Source organism: Macaca mulatta, chromosome 7, assembly GCF_049350105.2.
Source record: "Macaca mulatta isolate MMU2019108-1 chromosome 7, T2T-MMU8v2.0, whole genome shotgun sequence".
Classification (NCBI taxonomy): domain Eukaryota; kingdom Metazoa; phylum Chordata; class Mammalia; order Primates; family Cercopithecidae; genus Macaca; species Macaca mulatta.
The window spans coordinates 161,376,056-161,386,425 of record NC_133412.1 but is presented as its reverse complement, the minus strand read 5'-3'; the positions used below and the strand labels follow the sequence as shown (position 1 = coordinate 161,386,425).

The following is a 10,370-nucleotide window of genomic DNA, read 5'->3' as shown; positions in this document are numbered from 1 at the left end:
ACAACAAGCATATAAAAATGCTCATAATCACTAATCATCAGAGAAATGCAAATTAAAACCACAATGAGATATCAACTTACACCAGACTGTCTATTATTAAAAAGACAAAAATGTAGGAGAGGATGTTGGAGAGAATTCAGAGAAAAGGAAACACATGCCACTGGCGGGAACGTAAATTAGTACAACCTCTATGGAAAACAGTATCTAAAAGAGCTAAAAGTGGAACTACCCTTTGATTCAGCAGTCCCACTACTGGGTGTCTGTCCCCGCAAAAAGAAATCATTATAACAAAAAGATAACCTGTACTCATATGTTTATTGCAGCACTATTCACATTAGCAAAGGCATAAAATCAACGTAAGTGTCCATCAATGGATGATTAAAGAAAATTAAGATGTATATATAATATTAATATTATTCAGCCATAAAAAGAATGAAATCATGTTTTTGTAGCATAGATGGAACTAGATGCCATTGTCTTAAGTTAAACAACTCAGACAGGGACAAATATTGCATGTTCTCACTTATAAGTGGTAGCTTAAATAATGTGTACATGTGGATAAAGAGTGTTGAATGACAGACAATGAAGACTAGGAAGGGTTGGGGGTTGGAGAGGGTGGGTGATGAGAATCTACTTAATGGGTACAATGTAGTCATTGCAGTGATGGATATACTAATGGGCCTATTTCACCCCTATGCAAAATTCATCCATGTAACAAAATTGCCCTTGTATCACATAAATGTATACAAATTTAAAAAATACTTACAGAATTGACCCATTAAGTTTCCTACTAAGAGTATTTCCTTTCTGTTTGGTTTTATGTTAATTTGTGCCGTATTTGCCTAGGAATAACTGGGTCCAGGGTTTCTCATTATGTGACTGATTGACTACACTAACAACTTTACTCTTCTAATTTTCACAAATTCTTAAAACTTCCAGAGCTTCACAGGGGTCTACAATTGTTGTCCTTCTCTGCACACCCAAAGGCCTACTGTCAAATGATTGAATAAAGGAATTGGAGTTTCTGTTAACTTATTCTTCCCGGAGGAAGAGGTAGGCAAATCATCATGGTGGTACAAAGCCAGAAAGCTCTACTGCCATTAAAGCTAATTGGAAATTCATGTGCTATGGGCAGCATTGTTAGTGAAGGATTGACACTTGCATCTGTCATTTGCTGGAAGATAAGGCCATTTACTGATTGTGAGGGATCTGGAGCACTAAAGTCATCTCCTTACATCGGTATCCAAGGATAGAGTTGATTGTGGTATTTTGGGGATGAAAAGAAGAGACTAATGCTGATTTCTAATCTCTCTTTCTCTTCCAAATTAGGAAATGATCCTTACATCAAAGGATGAAAGGAAACAGTCCATTTAGCAGGAAGGGAGGCCGGGAGCGGGACAGTCACCTTTGTAAAGGAGCCACTCATTGCTTGACACTCAGCTAGGCACCTGACACACATTATATAATTTAATTTTTATACAAACTTTGGCAGGAAAACTAATTATTTCAGTGTTATAGATGCAGAAACCGATGCTCAGAGAGGAAAAGTAGACCCACCCAAGGTAAACAGCTCAAGAAGTGGCAGCATCCTTGTCTGCCTGACACCAGAATAGTTTTTGGGGACACTCTCGTTTTGCTTCTGTGCCTTGACTAGGGAAGTAAAATTGTCATGCTGGGTTGCAGGTTGGGCAAGCAAATGGGCATTTTGAAGAATTAGATTTTATTCAGAGCAATACTGGGTTTTCAGCCTTTCCTGACACTTAAACGATTATATTATTTTCTGCCCTAAATTCTGTGGAATCTACCTTGCCTAGATGAATCAGAATATTCAGAAATGACAGGCTTATGGAAGTACTTCAGAGCAGAGCTGGGGTAGGCTGGTAAAAAAATACGTATCAAGACTTCAGACATAAAAATTGCCCTGAATTGATGACTTTTAGCCCCATCCAGCCTGTATAGTCATTAGACAGCCTGAATGTCAGATATTCAGGGGACAAAGCCTTAGAATGAAAAAGATAAATGGTTGTTTCAGTAATGTTCCCCTACACACTCTAAAGGAAAGTCAGCATTAGACACCGGATCAATCTTTTTTGTTTTCACTATTTAATAGGTCTGTGGGAAGACAGAAGGTTCATGTCAATGAAAGTCTTTATAATCAAATTGCATTGAACAGGAAAGTCATACAAAAGGACACACTGAAGTCCTATGCTCTGAATATAGTTAGTAATAGGATAGTAGAATGAAAGAAGAAAGGAAAGAAAAGGGAGAAGAGAGAAATATGAGAATATCTGGATTAGAAATGGTGCAAGGACAAGTGCCTCAGAAGGCAAGGGAGGCATTAATATCCAAGGATGGAGTAGAATGTGATATTTTGGGGATGAAAAGAGTAATACTGATTTCCAATCACTGTCTTTCCCAAATTAGGAAATGATCCTCATGTTGATTTAATGTTAGAAGAGTGGACTAAAGAAAGAGGGCTCCTGGCTAAGGTTGCGGATACAGGATTAGATTGAAGTAGCAGAAGCAACATGAGGACTGGATGAAAGGAGCAGGGAGAACCTTCAGTACACTTAACAACTTTCATTTTTTAGTAACTCAGGCCCTGGATCTTCCTGTCCTCCAGGTCAACAGTTCTCTCATTGCCTGGCTGGAGCCCCCTTCTTGGACCCTGCAGAGATTGCGTCTTCCCAAATGCATCCAAGGACTTCTTATGAGCATTGAATTTCTCCAGTTCTTTCATTTATCCATTTTCCTGATCCTACTGAATTCCCTCTTTCAGTTTCCTGGCATCTTGTAGCTCTTTGTTTTTTGCTGTTGTCATCCCAGAATGAAAAAGCTACTTCTGTTTCTGTAGCTGAAGGTTTTGGGTTAACAGAAGGGTTTTTGTCACTGCATAGAATAGAAAACAAAATTCACAAATTATTTCAGGCTATTGGGACTTAGCTGGCACTCTCACTAGGTGTCCTTCATTCCTGCTTTCCTTACTACTTGTCCACTTCATCCATTTCTTCTAAGATCCCTGCTCCACCCTCTACTCCCCAAACTGGTGGCGTCTGCAGACAGCTCCAAGATTCTAGTTGCTCCATTAAGCAAAGCAGTTTAGCTCTCTTTGGCTTCCACAAGAAACCACACTGTTATGGGATCTTTGGGGCATCAATTTTCTGGCCAGAAACCTCTGCGGCCAGTAGTGCCTTTTGCCTGAGTTCTTCTCCTACATCCAGAAAGAATGAGGTATGCAGAAAAATGAAGAGTCACAAGTGAAGGGTGAACAAGATGAAGATGAACTTTATAAAGTGTTAGAACAGCTCAGAGGAGGCCTAGAGTGGATACGTCCTCTCTGTAGGCTGGTTGTCCGGTGGAGTGTTCAGCTCTCAGCAGAGCAGAGGCCCTGGAGAGGGTAGCTCCTCTCTGCTCACTGGTCATCCTGATGTCTTTCCTGATCTCAGCAGAGAGGGTACCTCCTTTCTGCAGCTAGTCCTCCAGTTGTCTCTCAGACTTAGGCCATCCTGTGCCCTACTCTGGCTGACCCCTGGGCTTTTATGGGCCTCAGAGGGGAAAAAGTGCCTGCTGATTGATCCATGGGCAGCTATGGGCGGGTCCAGGAGAGGTACTATGAGACCCCACTCTGGTCAGTGGGACTGGCAGCCCAGCCCCCAACCTCCTGGCCTGAAAGTGGGGCCGTACTGGAGACCAATCCTTTTCCACCCAGGAATCAATCTGCCTCCTGCTGTTATTAATGGCCCCAGAGCTCAGCCACAACCTCACTCCAGGACGGAAGCAGGTGCCAGGAGAGGAGAGAGGCCAGACAGTGGGAGCAGACACCCCAGAGCCAGCAGGGCCATCAGTGGGGAGGGCCTTCCCAACCCCAAGGAGGCAGACTGCAGAGATGCTCAGGTCTCGTGCCTGGGAGGGCAGCTGCAGCTACACCCAGGGAGCTCCCACCGCACCAACTTGGAAGGGGCAGAGCTCCCCAATGTCCCTGGCTCCTGCCTGCTCCATGGAGAGGGAGTCCCAGGTCTGCAGCTGCTGGTTGGGCAGCTGAAGCTGCGCCCCAGAGGGCAGATCGGGCCTGCTTCTGGTTCCCCACAAGAGCACAGAGAGGCTCGGACCCACAGCTGTAGTTTGGGCGGCTGCCCATAGACCAGCAGGCCTGGGTCTGCAGCTGCAGCTTGGACAGCTGCAGTGGTGCCCAGGGAGCTCCATGGAGTGTGCAGGCCAAGTTGCGCTCCCTGCTGCAGCCAGCATCATAGTAGTGAAATGGGAAAAGTTCCCTTGTCCCCCTCGCAAGGCACGTGATGCAGGTGTGACTTGATTCTTCAATGCCCCGCTGCTAAACCTCTAGGGGGGCATAGAGACAGGCAGGCTCTGGGGCTCTGATCCCACAGCAGTGTCTAGGGGTGAATGTTTACAGCGAAAGCCCCAGTGGGTGTGTGTTACAGGATGCTCTTTTAGTTTTGCCATCCATAGGCAGCTACGTTAGCCAGCTCAGTTAGATCCCTGCCTTATCGCAAGGACAGAGGGCTTTCTCTATCCTGGGGTTCTTGCCTTGGTGTACTGGAAGAATCGGATCACATGTGGGCTTGGAGAATGAGTGCAAGGTTTTATTAAGTGGAAGTAGCTCTCAGTAGACGGGGGAGCCAGAAGGGAAATGATCTTTCCCTGGAGTTGGGACAGTTGGTGGCCCGAGCTCTCCACCAACTGCCCCAGCCAAACTCCACATTGTTCTGCTGGTTGGTGGCCTGCCGGTGTGCTGATGCCTGTTGGTGTGCTCCTCTCAATGTCCCGATGCACGTGTGCATGTGTTCCTCCACTGATGTGATCCTCTTGATGTCCAGCCGCCTGCGTGTCTGTCTGCTAGGGTCTTGGAGAATGAGTGCCAGGTTTTATTGAGTGGAGGTAGCTAGGGTCTCAGGGGTTTTTATAGGTACCGGATGGGGACATGGTAGGCCAGGTTGGTCTTGGGAAATGCAATATTTGGGCAGGAAAACAAAAATTCCTGTCCTCACTTAGGTCCATGGGCACAGGCCCGGGGATGGAACTCTAGCCAGAGACCATGCCCTCCTCTACCCAGCATTTATCTTCCACAGTTCGATATCATTTAAAGGGACCATGCTCTTCCATTTCCAGCAGTTCCCTTCTGGATCATTTCTACCCTCTGAAGAGGTACATCTAACTGCCATTACAATATGGATGATGATCGGTCTTAGCTGCTTCCTGCAAACAGGGGGCATTTTGCGGGGGAAAACGGCAGTCAGATTCCTCCCAGAGGTTTATCTAAGGGTTCCTAGCAAAAGGGAGCCAATGGCTTCTAGGTGTGAGGGGAAAAAAAAGTTTCATAAGGTTAAGTATGTATGGGTTAAACATGTGTATTATACAAGGAAAGAATTTAGTGCCAAAGATTACAGAGATAACTACAACATTGTGCCCCAAGCTATTTCACCCTGGTGGAGGAAATTAAACCTTGTGTTGGAGCCAATAAACTTTAGAAGAGAGATATCTGTTCTTGCCATATATTTAGCAGTTAACAGGGGCACCCTGGAATTCTGGGGTTTGTGGGCTTGCATGGTGGCCATTAAAGCCTCTATATATCTATCAGAGTCATCTGAAAACTTGCCAAGATCCTCCTTAATTTGCTTTAAGTCTTGTAGGGAGAAGGGGACCTGGACCTCACTGGGCCTAAATTCACTGGGCATCTGTTGTAGGGGCAAGAGTGATACTGGGTCTTGTTTAGGGTGAAGATTTCTTGGAAAGGGTAAGTGAGAGGCTGAAGCTGGATAGGGAGATCTGGGTGGACCCAGAGGAGCAGGGCTTGAGGGAGTTGGCTCCTCTGCTGGGAGTGCCTCTGGGACTCATATCTTTAATTCCCCAGACTTGCCCCTTACAGCCTTTCCTGAGATGGCAAACAGGAGGGCTGGATCAATCCTATATTATTGGCAAAGGTCTGGATTGCCTTGCCAAGGTATAGAAAGCCTGCACATATGGGCAGAACCATCTATCCTCACATCTATAGAAATGTTTCAATTGCTGGATGGTATTGTAATGAATGGTTCCTTCCTGAGGCCAAGCCAGTCCTTCCTGTAAATCATAATTTGGGATTTCTAAGAGGGGGCAAGTAAGAGGCTGAGGTTGGATAGGGAGGTTGGGGTGGACCCAGAGGAGCAGGGCTTGAGGGAGGTGGCTCCTCTGCTGGGAGTGCCTCTGGGACTCGTATCTTTAATTCCCTGAGCTTGCCCCTTGCAGCCTTTCCTGAGATGGCAAACAGGAGGGCTGGATCAATCCTACATTGTTGGCAAAGGTCTGGATTGCCTTACAAGGTATAGAAAGCTGCACATACGGGCCCAGAACTGTCTATCCTCACATCTACAGAAAAGCTCTAATTGCTGGATGGTAAGGAATGGTTCCTTCCTGAGGCCAAGCCAGTCCTTCCTGTAAATCATAATTTGGCCAAACCTTTGTGCAGAGGGCTGCGAGGCCATTTTCCTCCAGATTCTGAGGATTAAAGCAGTCCCAATGGTTCAGGATACACTTTAGAGGTGTATAAGCTGGGGGTGGTGAAGAGAACTGGTTGCACATTCTGAAAGACAGAGAATAGAGGTTTCCCTCATTTCCCTTCCTTCTTTCAGTGAAAACTCAAAGGGTGTGATGGAGAGAGAAAGCAAGCATCCTCCTTTCACTTTCCACCTCTTGTCCCTGAACCCCGAAGACCTTGGCAGGTGCTGGCCCTAGGTACCAATGCAGTATGTACCCATGAAGCAGGGAAAACCTGGAGAATAGGAATTAACCACCCTCACCCGTGTCTTCCTTTCTCCCTGCTGTTGGCACACTTCGAGTTCCCTGGGCCTGTTTATGCCATGAAGCATGGCCTTCTGCCGTGGGGTGGGGTTCAGGCAGCAGGAATTGGTCCTGCTCATTTACATTGTGCCGGTTTGCCTGGATTTGGATTCCTCAGACCTGGTTTTTCTTTCTAGGGCCTCAGCCTGAAGCTTGGAATTGAGTTGGGGACTAAAACGTCATTTCAGAGGATGTTTGTATCCACTTAGTGTCTCAAATAAGCCCTGCAGAATGCGCTGTTATCAGCCAGCGGGCGTTGCTCCTCCGTTAATTTCCCTGTTAGAAACAGAGTGTTGTGGGCGGAGGGAGGCCCTCTCACTGAGAAAATGAAAAAAAGAGACAAACAGTTAAAGGGGCAAAAAAGAGGGGGATGCTTGGGGAAGAATCCCGTGCTTAGTGCAAGTGGGGCCCTCTAATCCTTATAACTTCCCATCCTTTTCCCAGCTCAACCAGGTTGAATTCCTTGGCCAGGGGAGGAGAGGTTCCCATTGGCTCAGTGGGCAAGAAGTATCCTGTAGGATCCCGGCTATCACCTCGGCGTCCTCCCACCCCCTCTCATGGTTGTTGGACTCGGCCTTTGCGTGTTGTGGGCACACCCAGGTGCCCAAGCTGGGAGGGAAAGAGTAAGAAGAGGTGACCCGAGCCGTGTGTACCTGCAACTGCCAAGGTGGAGGCATACACGGCACCTCTAGGAAAAATTGGTCTGATTTGCACCTTTGGGGACTGAGCCAAACACTTATTTTACTTAGTAACCTTGCCGCAGCCTGTAGCAAAACACTTAACGTTGTAAAGAAAGAGATAAGAGCCATTTCAAATTGTGTGTGAGAGAGGAAAGAGACGGAAGAAAAACAGAGCCTCTTAACTGCAGGAAAGAGAGAGAGGTGGCAGGGTTTTGAAAGAAAGGCAGACCTGACAGCTTCACATTTGCTCACACTTACCTTCCGCGATCCCAGACGAACCCCAGTTGTAGTGGGAAAAGTTTCCTTGTCCTCCTTCCAGGGCATGTGATGGGGTGCGACTCGCTTCTTCAGTGCCTTGCTGCTCCAGCCTCTAGGGGAGCATACAGACGGGCAGGCTGTGGGGCTCTGACTCCACGGCGATGTCTAGGGGGTGAATGTTTACAGGCGAAGCCCCAGTGAGCATGTGTTACAGGATGCTCTTTTAGCTTAGCCGTCCACAGGTGGCTGTGTTAGTCAGCTCAGTTAGACCCCTGCCTTATCACACGGACACAGGGCTTTCTGTATCCTGGGGTTCTTGCCTTGGTGTACCAGAAGAATTGGATCACACATGGGCTTAGAGAATCACTTGGGTTTCATTGAGAGGTTGCATTGAGAGGAAGTAGCTCTGAGCAGATGGAGGAACCAGAAGGGAGATGGATTTCCCCTGGAGTCTCTCCGGGGATGGTTTTCCCCAGAGCTCTCCTCCAACTGCCCCAGGCAAACTCTGCCGTCATTCTGCCAGTTGGTGGCCTGCTGGGATGCTGGTGCCTGTCAGTGTGTTCCTCTCAACATCCAGCTGCCCGTATGTTCCTCTGCTGATGTGCTCTTCTTGACTTCCAGCTGCCTGTGTGTCTACCTGCTAGGATCCCGGGGGTTTTTATAGGCACAGGATGGGGTCATGGCAGGCCAGGGTGGTCTTGGGAAATACAACAATTGGTCAGGAAAACAAAAATTCCTGTCCTCACCTAGGTCCATGGGCACAGGCCCAGGGGTGGAGCCTTAGCCAGGGACCATGCCCTCCTCTACCCAGCACTTCCCTTCCCCTCTTCTGTATGATTTAAAGGGACCACGCTCTTCCCTTCCCAGCACTTCCCTTCCGTATCAGCAGCAGTCACTGCCGTCAACACCCATTTAGACTAACTCAGTGGCTTCAACTTCTCACATCCTAAAGATCCACCAAATTGGTAGCTGTTCGGAAAAAACCACCTATGGGGAGATGGATCATGCCATGTCCCCTTGAACACAAGCAGCTGTAATCCCCCATTATTTTAAATAACATTTCTTTTCCTCCTTCAAATGTTGAGAGTGGGCATGAAAGAATGAAAAGAATACAAGGGTTGGAGGAGTGTGCACCCAGCCCCCAGCTCTGCTAGCACCCAGGAGCCTGTGAATTCCTCTTGTTAGGTTTTCTCTTGGATCTACCACCTTTGCTCTGTGTTGGTGGTGAGTGTGCTACTCAAATAGATAACTTGAGAGTTTTCATGGAATTGATCATTCAAGACTTCTGTTTAACATGACCTTCGATGAGTTCTTAGCAAAAAGGAAAATGGTGTTTCAAATCAGTAACCTTCCCTTTCGCCAAGAGATTCTGCTCATTCATGGGGCCTCATATGTCACAAGCCCACCCCTGCCTCCTCTCTGCCTCCTGTCTCACATGTTACAGTCAAAATGTCTTCTCTATGGAGCCTGTTCACTGTGTGAGAAGGGCCCCAGTGCTGGGCGTGCCAGTGACAGTAACGCTCCCTAAGTGAGTAAACTAAGGAATAGAAGGCTGCTTGAGAGTTGGTGGTTTTCCTTATCTTTTTTGCAGCTTCCATCAACTCTGCATCTGTTGTAAGTCTTACTTTCCAGTAAACTTCCTTTCTTGGTATTTTATAAATTGCCAATGGAAATTAGACGCTCCCATCCCCACCCCAAGGGTGTGCAGGCTGCTTGATTTGCCACCCAAACAGAATTCTGCCATGGTTTCATTCAGCAAAATGTTCACTTCTTAGAAACCATGACAACCTCAGCTGGAGCAATGATAACCCCATGTGCTGACCAGGAAGAGCCAAAATCAAGAGCTGCCCCAGTTATCCTTTTGTGAGGTGGAAGTGAGGAAAGGTGCCTCTGAGAGGGAACAGAATTTGTGGTATACTCAATTCCATTTGCAGAACAAATGGCTAAAAATCAAAACTCTGGGCTAAGTCAGAGATTTCTTTTCCACCTCTGTCTCCGTAGCAAATATCAGAATATGCTATTTATTCAGGATCAGTTCATTGAATTATATGCATGTTTAATTTCCAAAGAAACAGTATATGGATTGGATTGCTGGCTGCTCTCACCTTAAACTGGCTGGAATCACCTCATTTTGGATGATTCCCAGGAAGGGCTGTGAAATGCCTCAAGAGAATGTGCAGAGCAGGACCCGGGACAGTGCTCTAGTAGCCCACAGGGGATTTCTGCTCTGTGAGAGGCAGCAGGCAGTCATGAGGGGCAAAGCTGCATGGCCAGGAATTATCTCTCAATAGGCGTCCTACCAGTCATCCTGAGCCACTAAAGCCATGTGGGAAAGAAGCAACTTCAGGATGAGGTCTGGCCTGGTAGGCAATCTGGAGAATGCAGGGGACAGGAATACTTTCAGTGGACATTGCATTACTCAAGACCAAAAGGAAGCATTTGAACATCCACCCCATGAGAGCCAGGGCCCCACCTTGCATCAGGGAAAAGAAAAAAAAAAAAAAAACCACTTCAGCATGATATTCAGTTTCTTTGCTTTTAAAAATTTCAAATGGCAAAATGAGAGCAAATCCACTGCCTGGACTGATGCTTGAAATGCCC

The 10,370-nt window shown here is 46.9% G+C and overlaps 1 long non-coding RNA gene across 1 annotated transcript; it reads right to left on the bottom strand.

Moving 5' to 3' along the window:
* Positions 1-438: 438 nt before the first annotated feature.
* On the bottom strand, positions 439-8,333 carry LOC144329749 (uncharacterized). Its single transcript, XR_013395395.1, has 3 exons — positions 7,770-8,333; positions 6,451-6,574; positions 439-2,889 (listed from the first exon to the last, which is right to left on the bottom strand). It is a non-coding gene; the product is annotated as an uncharacterized LOC144329749 (long non-coding RNA).
* Positions 8,334-10,370: the final 2,037 nt, after the last annotated feature.